Source organism: Pogoniulus pusillus, chromosome 33 (assembly GCF_015220805.1).
Source record: "Pogoniulus pusillus isolate bPogPus1 chromosome 33, bPogPus1.pri, whole genome shotgun sequence".
Classification (NCBI taxonomy): domain Eukaryota; kingdom Metazoa; phylum Chordata; class Aves; order Piciformes; family Lybiidae; genus Pogoniulus; species Pogoniulus pusillus.
This window is the reverse complement of record NC_087296.1, coordinates 2,704,937-2,715,505: the sequence shown is the minus strand read 5'-3', so window position 1 is coordinate 2,715,505 and position 10,569 is coordinate 2,704,937.

The following is a 10,569-nucleotide window of genomic DNA, read 5'->3' as shown; positions in this document are numbered from 1 at the left end:
ACAGATAGGCAGGGAGCAGACCACAGAGTGTAGCCACTGACCTTTCACAAGCTTCATGTTACAGCACAGCACCCACAAGGCTGAGCAGCCTCCAGCAGCACCTCAAGACCCCCTCACCGCCTTGTGAGCAACACTCACCTTCCACAGCCTCCTGTTTTAACCCCCCTGCCAACCTCCCCCTTATTCAAGCAGGCACAAAGGACAGCAGGAGGAAAGGACTCGGTGATTTCTATGCCAAAACATGGCAATTCATCTTTAACCCCTGTGGAAGGAAGCAACATGGAAGCCTGAAGCATTTCCAACCTGCCTTTTCTTATCAGAGGGGAAAAGACAAACACAGAATTCATTCCATTACCAGGAAATAATTGTAAGAGGACAGAAATTTTTGTGGGAAGACTTTCTCTTCCTTTTCAAAGCCTTTAGGGTTTGCCTACCAAAGAAAATGAGCCTGTGGGTTTCAGATTCTTTTTTTTTTTCCCTTAAAATATTGTTTTTTATATGGGGAAAAAATAGGCATTTTTTCAGTTATTTTTCTCCTTTCAGTTTCATCTGAGTGAGAATTTCATTGCCTCCAAGACAAAATGCTTCCCAATGGAAAAAAAGATCCCTCTAAAAAAAAAAGAGAACAAAAAGAAGGGTCCCAAATCCTCAAAACCAATGATGTCTGCCAGCTCAGAATGGAGCCATGCTGGAATCTGCTCCACTGCCTGGGACTTGTGGTCCAAAAGGAGATGTCTGCCATGCTTGGGTTAGCTTTTAAGACTCCTTTTAGAAGCAGTGAAGAGAAATGGGCACTGATCTGGGGTTCAGTTCATCTCATTCAAAGGCACATGTCTAACACAGGCCAGAGGAATTCCATGTGCAGGTGTGCAGGGTGATTTCCAACCACTTTCCTGCAGGGCTGCAGCTTGGGCTTGGTAACACATGGGAGCTGTGCTGGTGCAAGCAGAAGTGAGGTGCTCCAGCAGGTTAATGAAGAGTGCCACACAGAATCTCAGAAAGGCTTGGGTTGGAAGGAACCCCCAAAGGTCAGCAATGTGCTCTGGTGGCCAGGAGGGACAATGCCATTCTGGGGTGGATTAGAAGGGCTGTGGCTAGTAGGTTGAGATAGGTGCTCCTGCCCCTCTGCTCTGCCCAGCTAAGGCCACATCTGGAGTACTGTGTCCAGTTCTGGCCCCCCCAGTTCAAGAAGGACATAGAACTGCTTGGGAGAGTCCAGCACAGAACCACAAAGATGATGAAGATGCCACAAAGATAAGGAACATCCAGGCCAACCCCCCTGCAGTCAGAAGGGACATCCTCCACTAGATCACTTTGGCAGTTCTCTTGGCAGAGCCAGAAGTTGCCCTCTCACCCTAAATGTGTATATTAAACTGGGAGAAGGCACAAAGTGATTGGCATTGCAAAGCTTCTGACATTAGTCACAGAAAGAGAGCAGCACATTCAAAGTTGTCATGTTATTAATAGCACAACCCAAACGCTAAGCGGGAAGCTTTCCCTCAGAGGATCCCAGGAAGAGCTTCTGAAGGCTGGAGTGATGTCAGCCTGCCAGGCAGCCATTCTCCTGTGGAACCTCAGCACCTTGCTGGCAGCAGCACTGCCCCCTTATTTGAGACAGGAAGTGGAAAATGTCCCATGTAATTGCAGGAATAATCTCAGTGGCTACAGCAAGGCTTTGACGTGGCATTTGGTCAGGTCACACCTTTAATAGCTCTGTTATTGTGACAAGTGTTCTGCCACTCTCTACAGCCCCAGTGGGCAACACCCTTTCAGCTGAGTGGTGGCATCTGCAGCCCCAAACACCAGCTGAGGGTTCAGGGCTGACTCAGAGGGGCTATACTGGTGTGCTACAGCGCAGACACCACTCCCTACACCATGTGTTACTTGGGCATCTCCCCCTCAGAAGAGCACCACTGTCAAATTCCTTAGTTTGAGAGCTGAAGGAGTAGCAATGCATAGAGTGTGAAATCCTCCTCCAGGTCAGCTGGAGTTGTTGTTCATTCTTAGCTCATTCTTCTGATCTAGGCAGGCTGCAAAGCAAAACCAAACCAGAAAGTGGTGCAAGTTCTGCAAGATTTCAGCCCACATTTTGTTGTAGTCTGGACTGACTCATGGAATCACAGAATGGGTTGGGTCGGAGGGGACCTTAAAGATCACCTAGTTCCAACCTCCTATCATGGTGTCATAGGTTTAGCCAACTGAATCTGCTTTCTTGTCAGAGCAGACTGTGCCAAACCAGGACACACAGGCAGGGACACCTCCTGCCCATCCAACCTGGCCTTGAACACCTCCAGGATTGGGAACCTCATAACTTCTCTTGGCAACCTGTTCCACTGCCTCCTCATCCTCATGGTGAACAATTTCTTCCTAATGTCTAATCTAAACTGAGCTTCTTTCAGTGTGGAGCCATTACCTCCAGTCCTGTTGCTACATGCCTGTGTAAGAAGTCCCTCTGCAGCTCTCCTGTAGCTCCCTCCAAATACTGGGAGGCTTCTCTAAGGTGTCCCCTTCTCTTCTACAGCCTGAACATCCCCAACTCTCTCAGCCTGTCCTCATAGCAGAGGTGTTCCCAGCCCTCCCTGGGCCTGCTGTAACAATTGCACATCCTTTTTGTGCTGGGGAAGATCTTCTCCAAACAACTTTCACTCTGATTTTCAGAGTTCCACAGAGCTTGCTGTCTTTAAAAGTAGGATAAATAACAAGTCAAATCCTGCAGCCAGGCCTGCTCGAACCTGCTGGCATCTGCAGCAAACACACAGCCAGACTCTGCAGACGGTATCACATCCAGGAGGTGCAGCACAGCTTCCTGGGGCCTCAATCAAAAGCCTGTCGTGCCTGTTGTTTGGAAGCTTTCTTTTTGTCTCTTCTGGCCATCTCCTTGTCCCAGAGCTGCTTTCTGAGTGATGTGAAGAGCTATGTTCTCTTTTCCACCTCCCCCCAGCCTGTTTTGTGAGAGTAAGACAAGCTAATTGTGCTTGACGATATGGATGACCCTTTCAAGTCATGTAAAATGATCCTGCTCAGCTTATCACAGGTAGATAACCATTGATATCACATGCATTGGCCAGGGGAAGAGAAAGGGTCTTGTTTGTTTTGAATGTTTTCAAAGGTAGGAAACAAAGGGTCCTGTGGGGACACCAGCACGCAGCAGACAGTGCCGCCATACAAATTGGAGTTAAAAGACAGGAGCCTGCAATAAAAATGGGTGAAAGACAAAAACCTGCCTGGGTCTTCATCATCAGGCTAAGCCATTTTGACTGAGCAATGTTGTATTTAACTCAAGCAGAGCTACTGGCTGGAGCCAGGTATGGGTTTTAGTGAGTGACATCCTCAGTTCTTGCACATTTTTAACCCTGGCGTTAGTCTGCGTTCATGAAATCTCTTAAAGTAAGGGGCACCTCTCAGAACCTGGGCTAGAAGTAAGACCCAGAGGAAAAGAAGGGGGTCTAAAGCCTGAAATCTTTGCTTTATTGTAACATAGAATCATAGAATCAAGCAGGTTGGAAGAGACCTCCAAGCTCAGCCAGCCCAACCGAGCACCCAGCCCTACACAATCAACCAGACCATGGCACTAAGTGCCCCAGCCAGGATTGGCTTCAACACCTCCAGGGACGACAACTCCACCACCTCCCTGGGCAGCCCATTCCAATGCCAATCACTCTCTCTGACAACAACTTCCTCCTCACATCCAGCCTACACCTCCCCTGCCACAACTTGAGGCTGTGTCCCCTTCTTCTGTTGCTGGGTGCCTGGCAGAGGAGACCAACCCCACCTGGCTACAGCCTCCCTTCAGGTAGCTGCAGACAGCAATGAGCTCTGCCCTGAGCCTCCTCTGCTGCAGGCTGCACACCCCCAGCTCCCTCAGCCTCTCCTCACAGGGCTGTGCTCCAGGCCCTCCCCAGCCTTGCTGCCCTTCTCTGAACACCTTCCAGCACCTCAACATCTCTCTTGAATTGAGGAGCCCACAACTGGACACAGCACTCAAGGTGAGTAACTCAAGGTTATTCATTACAGCCTAGCAGCACAGGTCACAGTCACTGGATGACTGCAAACAACACACCTAAGGGCCTTTCTTTGCAAGCATGGGCCATTCAGCTCCTATTTAACAGAGGACCAAGGCAGGGTGAGGAAGAAACTAGCCAGCTGGGTAAGTGACTTGTGAGCTCAATTTGAGAGCTCACAGGTTGGACTGGATGATCTTGGAGGTCTCTTCTAACCTGGTTGATTCTATGATGCTATGAATTTTACCTTGGTGAAATATTTCCTGCCTACAAGAACAGAATTTTCTGCTTGATTCCACCTTTTGATATCAGTGGATCTTGGAGCTAGCCTTTAATCTGCTTGTTTCAAAACAAAACATGGCAAAACCAAACCAAGAATCAACCAAAACCAACCAACACCCCAAAACTCCCTCATATGCCTGAAAGTAGACTGCACCTTTTCCTTTGTAGCATGCAACATGTGTTGAGCTCTGTGGAATTACATTTTTAAGTCAGTAGGAAACATCTCATTAACTTGAGCTGCCTTTGAGTCAAGCTTCTGGAGGTTTGAAAAGACTCTGCCAGTGCCTGATAGTTTAAAACAGCTTCATTTTTGGAAGCAGAATCTAACCCTTTTTGAATGCTAGTTTAGAGTTGTCCAATGTGCACTGTGTGGTTTGTGATAAAATAAGGACAGAGTTTATAACTCATTGGCCTGATTTTGTGTTATCTGCACAAGAAGAATGTCAAGTATAGGATTGCTGAGCAGGCAAAGAGCTGACTGAGGAAAGGAATCTCTCAACAGAGCTCAGTGGAAACCTCTTGTTGCAGAGAATAATGAAAATCCCTGCCCCCCAGTGCCTCACTGGCTTGGAATAATTAGGGGTTCACTTACTAAGGGTCAGATCATCTCACTGACCTCTAAACTTTCTGATCTTTAGCAACCTCCTGGACACAGGGAAGAATCAAACAAGGAGGCACTATCTGCCTTTTGAAACAGACAGCAGTCTCCTGCGACCTCATTTTGCAACAGTAATAGGAATGCCTGATCCCTGCTATTCCCTAGCAAAATTCTTCTTTAAAGCAGTTTTCATGTAAGGTTTCACTTTATCTACCTGCAAACCCTCAGCTGTTTTGCTGAAACCTTTGGGAAAGGCTCTGTTGACCTACATGGAAAACAACTTGCCAAGATATACTGTGAGCAGAGATTGTTAGAGCTCTCATAAAGCATTCTGCATGGGACAAGCCAGGCCATATTGCACAGAGAACTGGACTCTGTCCATAGAATTATCAGTTGGGTTAGTGGTTAATATGTAATCTTCAACCTACAAACCCTGAAAGATGAACTCCACACACTCCATATCACCTTGGAAAATCTGTAGCTAGAGTCACTTTCCATCATCTCTTAACTTTGCCCCTGATTTGGTTAAAAACTCTGCAAAGTAACCAGTAACAGAAGAAGGGGACACAGTCTCAAGCTGTGCCAGGGGAGGTCTAGGCTGGATGTCAGGAGGAAGTTGTTGGCAGAGAGAGTGATTGGCATTGGAGTGTGGCCAGTAGGACAAGGGAGGATATTCTGCCCCTGTACTCAACACAGGTCAGGCCACACTTTGGGTGCTGTGTCCAGTTCTGGACTCCTCAATTCAAGAGAGATGTTGAGCTGCTTCTTATGCAGAAGATGCCTTTTATAACTACTTTATTTGTTGCTACTGCACCCTAGAAGCAGAAGCCCCAGAAAGCATGGTTTGTGCCAGGTGAGAATGGATTTGGCTGCACTGTTTTCCTCTAGTACCATCCGTGCTCAGAGGAAACTCACTCAAAATAGAAACAAGAGACACACTCCAATCTTCCAGGGGACATTGTGTTCCCTCAGAACCCTAAATAAAGACTTTCCCCCTAAATTAAGACCCTCTTCCCTAAATAAAACCCCCAACAGATCCTGCCTAGGAAACCACAGAAGGGACTGAACTTTTATTGAACCTCTCAAGTTTTGGCTTATCTCTTGGGCTGGTTCTTATTTATATCCTCATTTAAAACAAGCAGATTAATTCTGGGGTTTGCTTTCAAATTTAGTCACACATGGAATGTCTTAATTGTTTGTTAAAGGAACAGCAGGCTGTGGTCAGGGTCAAATGCCCTTGTGCTCCACAACAGATTTTAACTTTGCAGAGCACTTTACTCTTGAGACTGTGATAAGCAAGAAAAGTAAACCCAGAGGGAGATCTTCATGCTGGATGTGAGGGAAGAGCTGAGTGTGCAGGTATGCAAGGGCAGGGAAAAGAGGGGAGAGGACCTGAGCTCCTGGCACTAGGCATTTTTGACCACACTAGGCAGCACAGCAGGTACTGGCAGATGGGCTTTTGGTGCATGCAAGTCAGGGAGGATGGGATTCTGCAGGATGAGTGCTAAGACAATGTGAGATGTCTCCACCACAGAGTTAACTTGGATGTTGGCAAAAGGGTTTAGGTCTACAGGCTGGAAATTGGTTCTGCGTTGTCCTTTTCAAGGTTATCTTAGTTGGTTTTGATGCCCAAAGACAGAAATCAGCTTATAAAGTACTTTGGCAGCATACAACAACAACAAAAAGTAGAGTTCAGAAAGGCAAAAGCAAACACTAATAAAACCCCAAGCATTTCTCTTCCCATTTGATTAATTTAGAGTAAGTAGAGGCGATGAAAGTGGTTCAAGAATCAAAGATTCACAGAAAATCAACAGGACTTCTGCTCTTGACACAGTGCTTCTAAAAACAGGACTCAAATAGACTCACAGAATGCTAGAATGGCTTAGGCTGGGACCCCAGATCATCTGCTCCAACCTCCCACCATGGGCAGACATCTCTCAACTAGACTTGGCTGCTCAAGCCCTCATCCAGCATGGCCTTGAACACCTCCAGGGAGGAGGAATCCTGTAGGATCCCTTCAGGTAGTGGACGGCATCTCTGAGGTCCCCCAGAGTCTTCTTTTCTGCAGGCTGAACACCCCCAGCTCCCTCAGCTTATCCTCATAGCAGAGGTGCTCCAGCGCTTGGATCACCTTCATGGCTACCCCTGGACTTGCTCCAATAGCTCTGTGTCCTTCATTGCTGTCTGCAACTACCTGAAGGGAGGCTGTAGCCAGGTGGGGTTGGGCTCTGCTGCCAAGCAAGCAGCAACAGAACAAGGGGACAGAGGCTGAAGCTGTGCCAGGGCAGGTCTAGGCTGGATGTTAGGAGGAAGTTGTTGGCAGAGAGAGTGATTGGCATTGGAATGGGCTGCCCAGGGAGGTGGTGGAGTCACCGTGCCTGGAGGTGTTGAAGCCAAGCCTGGCTGGGGCACTTAGTGCCATGGTCTGGTTGATTGTGTAGGGCTGGGTGCTAGGTTGGACTGGATGAGCTTGAGGGTCTCTTCCAACCTGGTTGATTCTATGATTCTATTTGAGGTGAGGTCTCACAGGAGCAGCGTTAAAAGGGCAGAATCAACTCTCTTACCCTGCTGGCCACAGAACATGATTTAGCTTCTGGGCTGCATGAGGGCACTGCTGGCTCTTCCTTCTGAAACTGGAGTTGTTTGTACACCTCAGCCCATGGTCATGACAGTGAAAGACTGAGGTTCTGCTGACATCTGTCGGTAAGTGTCTAAACAGCAGAACTCTTGTGTTACAACTAGAGAAATGAAATAATTACATATGTACAAGAATATATATAAGCAAAGAGGAGTGAAGGTACAGAGCTGCCTTCTTTCTACAGCAAAAAAAACCCTCCATCACTGCTGAATCCTAATGGTGGAGTGGGGAAAGGCTGAAAAGGCAAAGGAAACCAAAAAATTGCTGCTTGATCTTTTTGTTTTCTATTCTTTTCTGTCAGCTCTTCCCTGACAAGGATGCTGAGGTCACTTCCTACTGAATCATTACACGACTTGCCGTGAGTCACTGTGGAGATGCTGACTAAGCTGGGAGAGATTTACTAATGAGTGGGTGATCAGCAGATGTCTAATGAATATCAGTGTCTGGTTTTCATATTGTCACATTCATGCTAAGATGGGAGTGTGATAAGATTACAAGGGCTACTGAGACCTTCTCAAACCTTTTCATTACATATATATAAAAGAGAAGCTTTTCCTTACTCAGCAGCTTATCCTCAAACCTCAGAAAATATCCTATCTGGACTCTGCTGGGTTGGTGAGGCTGAAGAGAAATCATAGAATGGTTTAGGCTGGAAGAGATCTAATCACCTTCTCCAAGCTCTCTGCCATGGGCAGCGATGCCTCTGGACTCAGCTGCTCGAGGACGCATCCAACCTGGCCTTGAACACCCCCAGGGAGGAGGCATCCAAAGCCTGTGCCAGAGTCACCACCCTCGTGCTGAAGAACTTCATCTTCAGCTCCAGTCTAACCCTGCTCTCCCTCGGCTTCAAACCATTCCCCCTTGTCCTGTCTCTAGATGCTCTCATGGAAAGTCAGAATCATAGAATGGTTTAGGTTGGAAGGGACCTCAAAGCTCAGCCAGTTCCAACTCCCTGTCTATAGGCAGGGACACCTCCCACTAGAACAGGTCACTCAGGGCCTCATCTAACCTGGCTTTGACTACCTCCAGGGAGGTTGTGGAGTACAGAAGTACTGAGTGTGATCTTTGATCATTCTGTGCTTCTGTGCTCTGCAGCCTCCCTGGGCAACCTCTGCCAGTGTCTCACCACCCTCACTGCAAACATTTCTTCCTAACATCCAATTTCAATATCCCTTCTGACAATTTAAACCCATTCCTGCTCATCCTGTCATTACAAGACCTTGTCAATAGTCCCCCCCAGCCTTCCTGTAGCCCACTTCAGATACTGGAAAGCTACTATAAGGTCTCCTGGAAGCCTTCTCTTCTCCAGGCTGCAGAGCCCCAACTCTCTCAGCCTGTCCTCAGAGCAGAGCTGCTGCAGCCCTCTCAGCAGCTTGGTGGCCTCCTCTGGACCTCCAGAGATTCTAGGTGAATGCAGAGAATCACAGAACTATTAAGGTTGGTAAAGACCTCCCAGAGCATCCTGTCCAACCATCAACCCAACACCACCACGGCCATTAAGCCATGTCCCAGAGTGCCATGTCCACACCTCCAGCCACACTGACTGCATCACCTCCCTGGGCAGCCTGTTCCAGTGCCTGACCACACCTGAAGTAAAGAAAACTATCCTAATGTCCAACCTAAACCTCCCCTGGCGTTTCCTTTTGTCCCATAACTTGTTACTTGGTAGAACAAACCAATCCTCACCTCACTACAACCTCTTTTCAAGGAGTTGTAGAGAGTAAGAAGGTCTCTCCTCAGCCTCCTTTACTCCAGGCTGAACGAGCCCAGTTCCCTCAGCTGCTTCTCCTAAGACCTGTTCTCCAGACCCTTCACCCTTCTCTGAACATGATCCAGCAACTCAGTGTCCTTCTTGCAGTGAGGGGCCCAAAGCAGAACCCACTATTTGAGGTGTGGGCTCATCAGTGATGAGCACCAGGAGACAAACACTTCTCTGGTCCTGCTGGTCACACTATTCCTGATCCAGGCCAGGATGCTGCTGACCTTCTTGGCCACCTAGAACAACATCAAGCTGATCTACCATGAGAATATGGAAATGACCAGGCTAACTGGATGCACAGCTGGTCAGAGCTACCTGCAAGTCTGACCAAGCTGCTAAACATCCAGAAATTCTGAACAAAGATAGAATAGATTTGTGCTGGACAACATCTTCATGTTGACAAAGCAGATGTTTTCTCCAGCCAAACTGCCTCCAATGCCAGGAGTCTGAATTTGCAGCCAGCCTGCTCCAAAGGTTCAGACACAGTGTGCAGGTCCAGCTTGTTTGTACAGCTCAGAGGCTCTGCACAACTACGGAGCTAATCATTCTCCCTCTGATTCAGACTCGTCTGCATACGTAATGTTATCTGGGAGGCTCCAGACAGGAAGGTGGCAGCCTTTGCCTGCCGGTATTTACCTGGGCAAGCTGCTCAGACAGTTAGCAAGTTTTTATCAGCACTGGGCATGCCCAGGCATTGCCTGTCTGGTAGTGTGTTCTCCAGCAGCACAACAGAAGGGGTGCTGCTGCTTTGCAAAGGGAGAAGATTGACACAGAAACAAGAAGGGGAAAAAAATGACCAAAAGAGAAAGGATGAGAGGCAAGAAGCTGTGTAAGCATTACCTAGGATGTAAATTGGGCTGAGGAACACTGTTACATCACTCAGCAATCATTCTAGGGCTGGCTTTATTCCTCATAAGCACACAATCCCTCAGCCTCCTCACAGGATGCCCATTTAGAGGTGGCAGCTTCTCATCAAGAGTGAGGAATCAAGGCACAATTTTGACTTGGCAACTAGAACCTGCACATTCTTACTGTGTCCAGCTCTGGGCCCCTCAATTTAAGAGAGATGTTGAGGTGATGCAATGTGTGCAGAGAAGGGCAGCAAGGATGGGGAGGGGCCTGGAGCACAGCCCTGTGAGGAGAGGCTGAGGGAGCTGGGGGTGTGCAGCCTGCAGCAGAGGAGGCTCAGGGCAGAGCTCATTGCTGTCTGCAGCTACCTGAAGGGAGGTAGTAGCCAGGTGGGGTTGGGCTCTGCTGCCAGGCACCCAGTGACAGAACAAGAGGACACAGC